Genomic DNA, 16098 nt, shown 5'->3' with positions numbered 1-16098 from the left:
AAAAATCTAATTAAAAATGTGCCATGACCATTTTGAAAAGAAGACCAAAATTTTGCTTTTGGTTTGGCCCCAAATGGGGACTAATAACTGTCATCCTAAAACTGAAGTTAACTAGATCATGAGCTTTCTATAAACATAATCCAAGAAAGCTGACTTGGTAAGCAGTAAGGAGAAATGCTGTGAAAACATCTTACATTAACTCATCATTTTTAAAAGATTTTATTTATTTGAGAGAGAGACAGAGCACGAGCGGGGGGAGGGGCAGAGGGAGAGGGAGAGAGACTAAGCAGACTCCCTGCTGAGAGGGGAGCCCGATGCAGGGCTCCATCCCAGGACCCTGAGATCATGACCTGAGCTAAAGTCAGACACTTAATTGACTGAGCCACCCAGGTGCCCCAACTTATCATCGTCTTTAAAGAGATATAAACCACACCAGAGGCTGGCCAATAAGAGGTGCAACAAAATAAGAAATATATATTTGGTCTCTGCCCTCTGCTTCTGAAACAGAGCTCCAAACTGTGGAAGGAGCCGAGATGCCCTTCAACAGACGAATGGATAAAGAAGATGTGGTTCATATATACAATGGAATATTACTCAGCCATCAGAAAGGATGAATACCCACCATTTGCATTGACATGGATGGAACTGGAGGGGATTATGCTAAGTGAAATAAGTCAAGCAGAGAAAGACAATTATCATATGGTTTCACTCATATGTGGATCATAAGGAATAGCATGGAGGACCACGGGGGAAGGGAGGGAAAACTGAATGGGAAGAAATCAGAGATGGAGACAAACCATGAGAGACTCTGGACTTCGGGAACCAAACTTAGGGTCACAGAAGGGAGGAGGGTGGTAACCGGGTGATGGGTATTAAGAAGGGCACATGTGGTGATGAGCACTGGGTGTTATGGGCAACTAATGAATCATTGAACACTACATCAAAAACTAATGATGTACTATATGCTGCCTAATTGAACATAATTTAAAAAATTACTTAAAAAAAAGAGAAAGAAAAAGAGCTCCTAAAATTCTTATAATTTCCTGAGTGACAGGTGTGCTAGGAGCACTGTTATCTCTAATATTTGGTCTTTCACCATGGTTCCTGACACAGAATTCCTTGTAATTTCCTGAATGATGGAGGTGATAGGAGCAACTTAACACAGAGCTCCTAAATCCCTTGGAATTTTAGGGTAATAGAAGCATTTTTTGTTCTAATGAGGAGACTTTTGATATACTCCTAGACAGCTTCAGAAGGAGGACTGATCACCAGAAAGACGAAGCCATGATTAGAAGCTTGAAATTTTCAGTTCCATTACCATCCTATGTGGAGGGAAGAGGAACTGGAGATTGTGTTAATATTTGATCATGCCTACATGGTGAAGCCTTTATGAAACTCCCTAATTATGGAGCTTAGAGAGCTTCTGGGTTAGTGAACACATCCATGTGCCAGGAGTGTTGTACAGAAGCTCCAGCACTCAGGACCTTTCCAGGACTCACTCTATGTACCTCTTCATTGGGCTGTTCATTGTATCCTTTATAATGTTATTTATAATAAACTTGTAAATGTAAATAGATATTCTTCTAAGTTTTGCGAGCTTTTCCAACAAATTATCAAATCTGAGGAGGTTCATGTGGGAACCCCTAACTTTGTAGCCAAGTCAAAGAGATGTCTGGATACCCTAGGGACCCACTACTTGCCAATGGCATCAAAAGTGAGGGCAGTCTTGTGGAACTGAACATCTAAACATGTGAAGTCTGACACTAACTCTGAGTAATTAATGTCAGAATTGAGTTAAATTACAGGACATCCACTTAGAGTTCAGAGTTGGAAAATTGTTTGGTGTGAGGAAAAAAAGCTATATATTTGGTATCATAAGTGTTGTGAGTAGAGAAACACTTTTCCTTTAACATGAAAGATAGCAAGTATTGTAAATAATCAACAGATGAACATTATTACACATTAGAGCTAGTAACACTGTTCTTTGAGTTTAAAGATGACATAAGAGAAACACAGACATTATCATCTGGGCTCTCAAGATTTCTATACAATTCTTGCTCTGGTTGGCAAACTTTTCCATTCCAAACAGCTGCTGTTTTAAGCTTGCACAAACTTCTCCCATCACAGTCAGACTCAACAGAATGTCTTGCTTCCTTTATCAGAGGGGGAAAAAATGTACCATTAAGTGTGAAATTTCATTAAGTGTGAAATCCATTAAGTGTGAAATTTCCTGCCTTAATACTCTAATATTTCTAATAATAGAAACCATATTTTCCTCCTTTCATCTTTCAGAGGTCAATGTTTCCCCACTCCAATTCAAGGCTGTCTTGGCCAAAGCTAATACATCCTTTCCAAGACTTACATATTTTCACATCCAGTGCCAGCTCATTCACATATTTACATTTTCATTATCACTCCTATGATTATGACAATGGCCTCCACCTCTACACTGGAGTGCACTCCCTTCCATATCCACTTCCTTCCATATCAAACTCCATCAATGGTCCCTTCTCTTTCCTGTGTCTCCCTGTCTCCCATTGATTTCCTTAATAAAATGGATTGATTGGTTGCTGATTTCATTGAACATCAATAATTGTGGACACTATAAAAAATTGGAAAACAGACAAAAAGAAAAAATATACTTTAAAGATACCCATAATCTCGGGTGCCTGGGTGGCTCAGTTGTTAAGCGTCTGCATTCAGCTCAGGTCATGATCTCAGGGTCCTGGGATTGAGTTCCACATTGGGCTCCCTGCTCTGCGGGAAGCCTGCTTCTCCCTCTTGTCACCTACATGCAAAAGAATGAAAGTGGACTATTTTCTTATACCATACACAAAAATAAACTCAAAATGGATCAAGGACCTACATATGAGACCCGAAACCATAAAAATCCTAGAAGAGAGCACAGGCAGTAATTTCTCTGACATCGACCATAGCAATATTTCTCTAGATATGTCTCCCGAGGCAAGGGAAATAAAAGCAAAAATAAACTATTGGGATTACATCAAAATAAAAAACTTCTGCACAGCAAAGCAAGCAATCAACAAACCTGAAAGACAACATACTGAATGGGAGAGGATATTTGCAATTGACATATCTGATAAAAAGTTAGTATCCAAAATTTACAAAGACCTGATACAACTCAACACCCAAAAACCAAATAATCCAATTTAAAAATGGGCAGAACACATGAACAGACATTTCTCCAAGGAAGACATCCAGATGGCCAAGAGACACATGAAAAGATGCTCAACATCACTCATCATCAGGGAAATGCAAATCAAAACAAAATGAGATATCCCCTCACACCTGTCAAAAACACAAGAAGGAAAAATGTTGACAAGGATATGGACAAATACCATATGATCTCACTCATGTGGAATTTAAGAAACAAAACAAATGAACAAAGGAAAAAGAGAGAAAGACAAGCCAGGAAACAGACTCTGAACTATAGAAACAAACTGATGGTTACCAGAGGGGAGGGGTTGGGGGATAGGTGAAATGCATGATGGGGATTAAAGTGTACAGTTATCATGATGAGCACTGAGTAATGTATAGAATTGTTGAATCACTATATTCTACACCTAAAACTAATATAACACTGTATGTTAACCACACTGGAATTAAAATTAAAAACTTAATGAAAATGAAAAAACAAAATAAAACAACAAGGAATATATTCCCATATATGGCAATCCCACAGCTAACATCATATTCAGTGGTGAAAAGCTGAAGGCTTTTTATCTAAGATCAGGAACAAGACAAGGATGCTCAGTCTCATCACTACTATTCAACATAGTACTGGAAGTCCTAGCTAGAGCAAGCAGAAAAGAAACAGAAATAAAAGGCCTCCAAATTGGAAAGAAAACATTTAAGTTGTCTCTATTTGCAAATGACATAATATTATATATAGAAAAACCTAAAGACTCCATCAAAAAACTGTTAGAACTAATAAACAAATTCAGTAATATTGCAGGATACAAAATTAGTATACAAAAATTAGTTACATTTCTATATACTAACAAGGAACTATCCAAAAAAAGAAATTAAGAAAACAATCCCATTTATAATAGCATCAAAAAATAAAATACTTGGGAATAAATTTAACCAAGGAAGTGAAAGGTCTACACACTGAAAACTGTAAGACATTGACGAAAAAAATTGAAGACACAAAGAAAAAGAAAGCTATCCCATGTTCCTGGATTGGAAGAATTAATACTGTGAAAATGTCCATAATACCTAAAGTGATACACAGATTCAATGCAATTCCCATCAAAATTCCAATGGCATTTTTTTCACAGGAAAAAAAACACTCTAAAATTTGTATGGAATCACAAAAGATCCCAAATAGCCAAAGCAACCTTGAGAAAGAACAAAGCTGGAAGCATCATCACACTTCCTTGTTTCAAGTTATATTACAAAGCTATAGTAATAAAAAACAGTATGGTACTAACATAAAAACAGATACAGACCAATGGGACAGAATATAGGGCCCAGAAATAAACCCACATATATATGATAAACTACAGTGGGGAAAGGACAGTCTCTTTAATAAATGGTGCAGGGAAAACTGGAAATCCACATAGAAAAGAGTGAAATTTTACTCTTATCTTACACCGTACACAAAGATTAACTGGACATGGATTAAAGACATAACTGTAAGACCTGATACCATAAAACTCCTAGAAGAAAACATAGGAGAAAAGCTCCTTATCATTGGTCTTGGCAATGACTTTTTGGAAATGACACCAAAAGCACAGGCAACAAAAGCAAAAACATGCAAGTGAGACTACATCAAACTAAAACGCTTCTGTGCAGCAAAAGAAAGTATTAATACAATGAAGAGGTAGCCTACAGAATAGAAGAAAATATTTACAAACCATATATCTGATAAGGGGTTAATATCCAAAATATATAAGGAATTCACACGATTCAAAGCAAAAAAAGAAATACCTTATTAAAAAGTGGGCAAATGACCTGAATAGACAATTTTCCCTCAAAAAGACATACAAATGGCCAACAGGTGTATGAAATGGTACTCAACATCTGTAATCACCAGGGAAATGCAAATCAAAACTGCAATGAAATATTATCTCACACCTGTTAAGATGCCTATTATCAAAAAACCAAGCAATAAATGTGGTGAGGGTATGGAGAAAAGAGAACCCTTGTATACTGTTGGTGGGAATGTAAATTGGTACCGTTGTGGAAAACAGTATGGATGTTCCTTTAAAATTTAAAAATAGAACTGCCATATGATCCAGCAATCTCACTTCTGGGAATGTATCCAAAAGATATGAAGGTCAGTATTTCAAAGATATAGCTGCCCTCCCATGTTCATTGTAGCATTATTCACAATAACTAAGATACGGAACCATTTAAGTGTCAATGGATGAATGGATAAAGAAAATGTGATATACATACACACAATGCAATATTATTCAACCATAAAAAAGGGAAGTCCTGCCATTTGCAAAAACGTGAATGAACCTGGAAGATATTATGCTAAGTAAAATAAGCCAGAAATAAAGACAAATACTGTATGATCTCAATTATATGTAGAATCTAAAAAAGTAAATCTCATAAAATCAGAAAGTAGAACACTGGTTGCCAGGGCTTGTGGGAGGGGGTGGCGGGGGAGGGAGAGATATTGGTGAAAGCATACAAACTTCTAGTTATAAGATGAATAAGTTCTGGGTGTCTAATGTACACTATGGTAATTATTATTAATAATATTTTATCGTATACTTAAAATTTGTTGAGAGTAGATTTTAAGTGATCTCTCCCCACACACAAAAATGGTAACTATATGAAGTGATGGATGTGTTAATTTACTCAATTGTAAGAATTTCACAATGTATATATATATAAAATCATCACATTGTACACCTTAAAAAATCATGTTGTACAACCTAAATATATATAATTTTTATTTGTCAATCATACCTCAATAAAGCTGGGAAAAATTAAAAAGAACATATTTCCAGGTCTATAACTATGAGCTCTATATTACAATAATTAATGCCTGTTATATTTTATTTTAAGGATAAATCATAATTTGCCCAGTTGATCCCCTACTATTTCATACTTAGGTTGCTTCCAAATTACAAACAATAGTATGAATATAATTGATATATCTATACATTAAATATTATAGATTAATAGCATTATTTCATTGGAATAAATTACTGAAAGTAGAATTGCTCATTTAAAGTCTATAAATGTTTTTAAACTTTTAAAATACATGATCAAATTCCCTCTCACAAATACTTTTTTTAATGCTTGAAAGAATACACCTATGAAACTGTATGTAGTATTATTTCTGTTTTTATTTTGTTTTGTTGTTTGGTTTGTGGTAAAAATAAAATTATAGTTATTTGACAATATTTTCCATAGTTACTAACTTTCTACCTTTCTTGGGTCAATTTGTGTAATTTTTCTCAGGATTTTAAATGTATAACATTTCTCTCTCTCTCTCTCTCTCTCCCTGCTATGTCTACACTATGTCTGAGAGGATGTTAATTGTGTGATTTAGACCCCAGGATCTGAAATCAGTCTATCTAGGTTTGAATCCTTTAACTTGGGCAAATTACTTACTTTTTCAATATTTCCATTTGTAAAATAACATCTGCTTCAGCACCTTCACCAGGTGTTGTATGGATGAGATTAGTTAATATATACAAGCATGTAGAACACTTAGAACAATCCCTATAATATATTTAGCCCTCAGTTTTTAAACTGAGACATACATTTGTTTTCTGGGGCTACCATTACAAAGTACCACAAACTGGACGGCTTAAAACAACTGAAATTTATTCACTCACAGTTTTGGAAGTCAGAGTCTAAAATCAATTTTCTATAGGAAGCTAATCTCTCCAAAGTTTCTAAGGGGAGAATCATTCCTTGCTTCTTCCAGCTCCTGGGGGCTCCTGATATTCCTTGGCTTGTAGCAGTGTAACTCCATCTGCCTCCATCTTCATGTGGCCTTTTTCCCTGTGTCTCTCTGTGTTGTTTTTTTTTTTTAAAGAAAAGAGTGGAATTTAATCTTTATTTACAGGACACTGCAAGAGAGGAGATTCCACATAGAAATAAGAAACCCACTGAGAGGAGGAGCTTCATACAGGTTGTACAGTTTGGAACTGGTCAAGTAGAGTTTTGTTGTAAAAAGTGCTACAATAACAAAACACATTTAAAAAGAGTGTTTAGTAGAGAAACAGTAAGACAAACTTCTACCAAACAGAGTACACAACAACTTTCTGCCTCAGCTGTACAATCTTAAAGTTAAAGGTCCTGGGAGTGTCATCCTGAACTTGGAACGTTTAGCCTTCAGAGGTAGTTTCTGGCACAACATTCTGATCTTCCTCTTCCTCTACAGAGAAACACTTCTCAATCAAGTTTAATGAAGCTTTCCACACAGACTCATTTTCATGGTTTTGTAGAGCTTCAATTTTGTCCAAACCTCCACATTCTTCAATCATTATACTAAGTTTCTCAGTTTCACCTAGTTTCTCAGCAGGCTGAAAGATGTTTGAAATGGCATCCAGAATAACCAGAATAATTTTGGTATCTTTTGCAGTTAAGAGGTTCATCAATGGTTCTATTATGCCACAATGAATGAGGTATACAATCTGTTCAACTGTCCCACCACTTGTATAGTTGGTCACAGCCCAGACAGCTTCCTTTTGTGTCTTTTTTTTTAAGATTTTTTTTTAATTCATTCGAGACACAGAGATACAGAGAGAGAGAGAGAACATGAGCAGGGGGAGAGCAAAGGGAGGGGGAGAAGCAGGCTCCCCGCTGAGCAGGGAGCCCGATGCGGGGCTCGATCCCAGGACCCTGGGATCATGACCTGAGCCAAAGGCAGACGCTTAACCATCTGAGCCACCCAGGCGCCCCCTTTTGTGTCTTAAAGTCTGCCTTAGAGAGAACACCAATGAGGAATGGGACTAATCCATGATTCACAACTTGCTGTATCTGGTCCTGGCGACCAGCTGTGATGTTTGACATGGTCCACATAGCTTCCTTCTGAATATTAGTTTTGGGGTTCGTTAGGAGGCTGGGAAAAACAGCAAGTGCTCCTGCATCTATTACAACCTGAGTTCTGTTCATCTGTCCCAGTGACAATATTTCCTATGGCTCTTAGCACAGGAGTCACAATGGGCAATTCAGTAGCTCCTAGAAGCTTCACAAGCTGGGGCACAACTCCTGTTTTCACAACCATTTCAATCCGTTCATTTGGACCATCCGTAAGGTAGGAAATGGCCCAGCAGGTATCTGCCAATACTTCTGGATCATCATGATGCAGGAGACCAGCTAAGGTAAGAAGAATCTGCTCAACAGCATCTAATGGGGGGGGGCAGGATTCTTATTGTGACAAAGGTTTGAAAGTGTCCAAGTAAGGATACGTAAGTGACCACATGCTAAAGATTACATATCAGGAACTGCAAGGAGAGCCAATAGTGGGTCAACTGCACCATACTTGATAACCAAGTCTCAAAAAACTGAACCATCACCTGCAATGTTTCCTAGAGCCCATACAGCTTGTTCACTGATGTGGGCATGGGAAGATGCCAACAGAGAAATGAATGCTGGGATAGCACCTCCATCTACCACAGCCTTGGTCTGTTCTGACGTCCCAGAAGCAATGTTAGTGAGAGCCCAAGCAGATTCAAACTGAATGGGACTACAGTCAGTTCTGCCCAAGAAGGACACAAATTTTGGAATCAAACCAGCCCGGATTATGTTGTCCACGGGGGGCTGTTTTTCCTTAGAAAGCAGTTTCCCAAGGGCAGCTTGAGTAGCCTGGAGCTGGCTTTCCAAATTGTTGCTATTTATGCCTTTGACAATGTCATCAATAGACCAATTTACAGTGCCCTGGTTGTTGCAGTTTTCCTATAGTGGAGATGTAGCCTCATCAGGAAACGAGCTTAGTTTCTCCTTTTCAGCATCCGGTCATCCTTCTTAGCTTTCCTCAGCTCCACATTAACTTCTATTTGGCGCCACCTCATTTCTGTACTGTCTTTCCCCTTGTTCTTGAATCTGTTAAGGCGGGCAGCTGGTGAATTAGCATTCTTGTTGGTGGACATGGTTATGAGACAAAGGGAGAAAGCTACATGGCCGGCACAGGCTTCCACAGGAGGCGGTCCGGGGCGCGCAGGCTGCGGGTCAGCTGCCCTCAAAACGTCCACCACGGATCACCCCAGAGACGTTGTTCTCTCTGTGTTTTTCTGTGTGTCCACCAATCACTGTGTGTGTCATTCTGTCTGTCCTCTCTTCTGTGTGCTCACCAGTCATTGGATTTAGGGCTCATGCTCATCCAGTATGACTTCACTTTAATTACATCTGCAAAGACCCTATTTTCAGTAAGGTCACACTCTTGACATTCTGAATGAACGTGAATTTTGAGGGCACGCTATTGGACCGCTACAGGACATTTATAATGTTGTGCCTTCTTTATTTCCTTTTATATTCTTGATTACTCTTGCCAGGGATTTTTCAACTTATGTGTCATTTCAAAATCTGACTCTTACTTATCAGTTTTTCTGGGTTTCTATTTTCTGTCTCATTTCTTCTTTCATCTATAATAATCACTCACGCCTTCTTAATTTTCTTTTTCCTTTTCTAGCCTTGTGATGTATTTTTCTCCATTTGACAAAAAAATTATGTGGATTTTCCTTTGAATAAAGTATTGAGAGTGTTCTCTAAGTTGTTGCTATGTTGTATTCATCATTATTACATAAATAATATTTAACTGAAGTTTTGATTTTATCTTTGATCCAAAAATTATTTATTAAAGGAAGTTTCCTAAATGTTCTGCCTGCTTTGATTTTGTTTATATATTTACTTTTGGATTTTTTTTTAAAGATTTTATTTATTTATTTGAGAGAGCGAGAATGAGAGAGAGCACATGAGAGGGGGGAGGGTCAGAGGGAGAAGCAGACTCCCCGCTGAGCAGGGAGCCCGATGCAGGACTCGATCCCGGGACTCCAGGATCATGACCTGAGCCGAAGGCAGACACTTAACCAACTGAACCACCCAGGCGCCCTACTTTTGGATTTTAATAACTAGGCACTTTGATTTGTGATCAGAGAATGTGAGATTATGACCTAAACTACCTTTGCTTTTTGTAATATATTAGTTTCTTTTGTGGTCTTTTTAGTATGAAAACATTATTGTAAAAGTTTCATGAGCATTTTGTAAAAATGTGTGTTCTGTGTAGTATGCAAAGTTGTAGATATAGACATATGTATAAAGTCAAACTTATTAATTATATTATTTAATTTGTTAGTTCTCTTTCTTCTTTGTCTGTTCGATCTGTCAAAGACTAAGACAATTATAAAGCACAGGCTGCAACTTGCCAACCCAACAACCATTCTTTTCTTTCTTCGTGATAGCAGAAGCCCATCTGAATTTTAGCTTAGCATATTGTCACCCAAATAAAAGACCATATTTTCCAGCCTCCCTTGCAGCTCCCACCTAAGTTCTGACAACCGTGATGTAAGTGATATAAGTGTGTGTGGCAGGGGCAACTCCTCTTCTCCCTTTCTCCTACATGGAATGTAGCTATGATAGCTGGAGTTCAAGCACCTATTTTGGACTATAAGGCAATACACTAATGATGGCAGAACAGCAAGATATAAAGCCCTGGAATAGCTATACCCAGAATTCTTTCCATAAGGGAGAAATAAGCCTTTATCCAGTTTGAGCCCCTGCTATTTTAGGTTTTTCCTACATGCAGCCAAAAGTAATTCCAATTAATACAGGTAGGTTAGTGTCTCCCACTAGGATCATAATTTTGTCAATCATTCCTGTTAATAGTCTTTGTTTTAGAAATTGTCATGATACACTAGTTGGTGCATAAAAGTTCATGACTCACATTTATTGTAGACTTTAGCTTTTGTCAGTAAAAAATAATCCTCTTTTTTCCCAACTAATATGTTATGCCTTGCTTTTTGAATTCATTTGATACTCATTTTACTTTTTTTATTCTTTGATAATCTCTTTGTTTCTAACCTTTCTCATTTAAACTATAAACCAATGCAATCTTATTTCTGCTCTCACCACTGTACTGAAACCCCTCTTGTTAAGATCTCTTTATTGCTGAATACCTTTGGTCTGTTTTCAATCTTCACTATACTTTATCTTTCTAGAACACTTCACACTTGTTTTTTAAGATACTGTGTTTTGTTTAGTTTGTTTTGCTTTGCTTTGGTTTTCTTTCTGAAACCCAGAGCCACATTTCTGACTACCTAGCTGAATCTCCCACAGCTGTCTCAAAATTGAATTTATCTTATTCCCATTTAAGCCTGTTTCCTTCAGTATACCTCATTTTGGTTAATATCGACACAACCAACCTTAACATGATCCTTCACTCTTCTTTGGGCTTTACTGTGTATTTGGTAATTAGTTACCAAATCTTGTCAATCTTACCTCAAAAATTTCTCTTCCATCCTTTCTATCATAGTTATTGTTTTAGTTTAGACATTCATTGCCCTTTACTTGGACTATTACAACAGTTCCCTGACCCATTCACTTCTAGTCTCTCCTTCATCCCCCATAAAGCTACCAATCCCATTCTCTGAAAAAGAAAACCAAAAATATTTTATTACATATCCACCTTGCTTTGAAAACATCTCTGTTGATTCTCCACTGCCAAATTCCTTAGTATGATGTACAAATTCCTTGGCAATATGACACACTCCCTCTTCCACTTCATCTCCTACCACACCTTCCCCACACACTTCCTATGCTCCAGTTATATTAGAGTTCTCACATGACTAGAAAATATGCTTTTAGTAAATCCTTTCATGGCTTCATATTTTTGTAATGTTGTTCTCTCTGCAGAGAATATCTTCCCTCTGTTCTTTCTTCAGCACACTCTCATTAATCTTTCAATCCCCAGTTAAAATATCACCTATTCCGTGAAGCCTTCCCAGACTCCCACAGAGTTAGTAACTAGTCATTCTTTCTCCTCTATACATATCCCACCACTTTGCCCACACCACTGATATAGCACTGATCATGCCACGGTTATCTTTTGCAGTGTCTATTTCCCTCCTACAGATCTAAACCTTCTTGAAACCAGGAACTGTCTTACTCAACTCTAGGATCTAACACAATGTCTGGCTTTAAAAAAGGAACCCATAGCCATGGCCAGAATGAAGAAGACTCCTGGTCCTCAAAACACCTACACCCTCCCAGATCACTAATGCCTAAAATTCTACCTTTCCACCTCTGACTTAAGGAACTCACTACTGTGAAAATGTGTCTCTGGGATGGGCCAGAAGTGCTCATAGTCATTTTACCAGACCTTTTCCAAAGAACACATTTAGAGAGGTATAAAAACTGCATTTTCAGCACTAGGTACTTATTGGGAAAATGGGAGAAAACAGATAACATGCTTTGTTAGAGGAAACTTTGTTTTTCTTTCAATATAGTCCTGTGTCATCTTGGTAGATAAAAATGAAGTAACTCAACACTTTTAAAATAAATAACCATGATTCTTTTGGTCGAATACACTGCTACGTATTCCCTTCTCCCTTTCTCCTCATAGAAATTCCATAAGGACAGGGATCTTTGTTTTGTTTACTGATATATCCCAATCAATAATTATTTGTTAAATGAATGAATGAGTATATATGAGAGTAAGAGTAAGGATGATTATATTACTTGGATGCAGAGTTCCCACCCTCCTCCAACTATGCAAGAAATCATAACCCACTGAGTCTGTTATATAACTTTTACCATTAAGGCACACCTCAATTCTAAGGCCTCTTCCACATTTGAATTTGTGATTCTATTAGAATCACCTGATACTGGCATATCTGGGTGGGGTGGAGGGAACTAGAGAATAAATGCTTGCTTTGGACAATGCATTAAAATGTCAAATCATGATGATATCCTCCAATTGCACCCTCTAGGACTACTAATGGATTTATAGGGATATGTAACTACCTCTGACAGAGGATCTTCCTGGGAATGACTTTACCCTCTCATCTCCCCACTCTACATCATTGCTTTTATATGCAGTGTGAGGCTCTTATACTATGGAGCTGGCTGGTTGGTTTGTAGTTCCCAAATAGGAAAATGGTTATTTGTAATAGCTACGCCACATTGTTTAATGTGGCTTTGAAGGCACTGATGAAGCTCCTGTCAGGTCACTCTGCTTAAAAGTCTAATGACACTCATTACCAACACAACTTTGAGGATACAGCTGATATATTCCTCATCAGCCTCTTGCTAAACAAAGTGGGCTTCAGAAAACATGGCCTCCCTGCTGATGACCTGGCTGAGTCTGATGACCTCGTTGCTGAGCATAGCCTTGGTAAGAACGGGTCACAGATGATAGGAATAAAACCACTCAGGCTGACAAATGGGATGTCTATACGTGGTTGGGATCTTATAGCTGAAAATAATCAGAGATGGGTACCCAGCCTTATGGAAAGAAGTACATGACATAAAAATATAACTAGGGGCCAGGTGCTGTTTTAAATATTCTTCAGCTATTAACTTTTTTGATCTCTTAACAAACCTTTGAGGTAGGTAATATTATCATTCCCACCTTACAGATAAAAAAAAAAAAACTGAGGCACAGAGATTTTGTAACTTCACAATCATCACTCTGTAGTGGGATCAGAATTTAAGCTCAGGCAGTCTGGCTCCAGATTCCATATAATCCCTGCTACTTTAAAACTCATACCATTCTACTAAATAGCCTTCTAACATTCTTGTTATACACCAACTTCCCAGTCACTTTATCGCCACCATCCCTATCCTCTTTCGTTCACTGAAAATTTTAGGTTCTCAAATTTGTCTACACACCAACTCCTGCCATCACCTTTAGTGACATCCATGGCTGTATGGATGATCCAACCAACACCCTGATCCTTCAGTTCTATTTCCAATTATCTTCTCCTCCTTCACTGTACCTCAGCCATCCACTCTCACAGCCATACCACTGACTTTGTCAGACTAGAAACCACTCCTTCTCTAAAACTAATTTCTGATCCCACTCTCGTACCACCAGTCTCTCTATCCTTCTGCTGTGTGCACTCCATTTTTCTCAAGACAATGAAGTTCTTCAGCCTCACTGGGACCACCTGTTCATTGAGCCCTCTATTTTAACCATATCCATAGCCTCCACCTGTCTTCACTTCTCTCTCTATTGAGCTTGGATTCAACAATTCATCACATCTCCAGCTCTTTGGATCACTACACTTCTATCACAGCCACCTAGCAAAATCCTGGATAAGTTAACCTTCTCCCTTCTGCATCTGCACTCAGTCTGCTGAGCAGTGTTAGAAGAACCACCAATCTGCTCTCAACAGTGCCTGGTAGTTCTGGTTTACTCAATTAGCTGGACCTCCCATTCTTAAAATTATTTTCTACACGCTCCTTAAACCTCCAAACCTCTACACCTTGAGCCCTTCCTCTCAGTAAATGGTCTCATTTCCCAGTACTCCACAGAAAATATAAAAAGGTCAGAAGGAAACTGCCCCACATTTGCACCATGAAATCTACAAACTTATCTTAATGCACACTGATGCTTTTTCTCCTTCATTTATGTTACAGTAGAAAAGATGTCCCCCTCCTCTCTAAGGCTAATTCTGTACCTTTTGGGGACTCCACTATATTATCTCCTTTCTCCTTCCCTCCTTTTTTATTGGTTTCTTCCTGTCATGATTTAAACATCTCAAAGCCTCTCCCATCTTAAAAATAAACAAAGAAACCCAACCTCACTTGACTCCATATGCCCCACCAACAAGTCCTTCCTTTCATCTCCTCTTTTCTGCCAACTCTCTCGAAAACCCTCTTGAAATATTTATTCCCTGGTCACGACCCTCAGCTGCTATTGGAATATCACACTATTCTGATTTTTCTCCTATCTCTCTAGTATTTTCAGTCTCTTTTGTGGCTTCTACTTCACTGCTTGATCTATAAATATTGGAGGACTACACACAGCTTAGCCCTCTGCCCCCTTCTATTTATACTCTCTCCTTAGGTGATATTAAATCACATGGCTTTAGATACTATCCACATGCTGACAACTTCCAAATCTTGTCACCGACCTTGACGTCTCTTTGGAGCTCCAGATTTATATGACCAACTCTCTAACATCTCCCCTTGGATGTCTCACAGGCATCTTAATTTCTTCCTATCCTACCTGAACCTATATTCTTCCTCTCAAATATGTATATCTGTCAGTTTCCCCACTCCAGTAAAATGGTATCACTATTCACCTACTTGCTCAAGCCAGAAACTTGGAAATTGTCTTTGACACATTCTTCTTCCTCACCCACCACAGTCAATTCATTACTAAGTCTTATTGATTATATTTCTTAACTATCTCATGATTCTGTCCTCTTCTCTACAACCTGACTGTGACTGCCACATTCTAGGCCACCATTACTTCTTTCCTATATTATTTCAGCACCCTCTTAGCTAATCCTTCTGCCTCTAATGTTCTTCTCCTCTAACCCATTCTCTCTAAACAGAGTGATCCTTTTAACATGGATTCCTGGTCATGTAACTCTCCTTCTTCAATGGCTTTTCACTTTTCTTAGAATAAACTTCGAAGTCTCTAGCACGGCAAGTACTCACATGATTTTATATAATTGCATAATCTAGCCCCTGACTATTCTGGCCACTCTTTTTTACTTGGAATCTATATAACAGCTGCTTCTATTTCCTTTCACTTCCTAAAACATATGTTTTTGCTCAGGAATCCTCACATACTATGACCTTTGTCTGGAATTTTTCCCTCTAATCTAAGTGACAAGGAGGAATTGCCAATAGATGTTAATGATTTTATGGAAGTGGAGGCCTAAGGGAGAGGGAAGAATCCATGATAAACTTAAGTCTGGAGGGCTGAAATAATAAAATTCCTGATTATATTTTACTTATTAAAATAAAATGGGTTTTCTGGGGAAAGTAGTCCATTTCAGAACAACTGAGTTTGAACTGATGATTGAACATTTAAGTGGATAGGTATGGCTGTAAGAGGTAGAGACCAGAGAAGTTGATTTGCATGCCTATGAGAGAAGATGAGAAAGTAGATATAGCGGGAAGTCAGGCTTTCCATTTCATAGTTATTGCATA

The 16098-nt window shown here is 38.0% G+C and overlaps 1 pseudogene; it reads right to left on the bottom strand.

The window, feature by feature from the left end:
- Positions 1-7229: 7229 nt before the first annotated feature.
- On the bottom strand, positions 7230-9086 carry LOC118010764 (annotated as a pseudogene).
- Positions 9087-16098: the final 7012 nt, after the last annotated feature.

This window comes from Mirounga leonina, unplaced genomic scaffold (assembly GCF_011800145.1).
Source record: "Mirounga leonina isolate KUSES-001 unplaced genomic scaffold, KU_Mleo_1.0 Mir_101664, whole genome shotgun sequence".
NCBI lineage: Eukaryota > Metazoa > Chordata > Mammalia > Carnivora > Phocidae > Mirounga > Mirounga leonina.
Note: the sequence above shows the minus strand (reverse complement) of the source record. Positions and strands in the feature narration are given on the sequence as shown.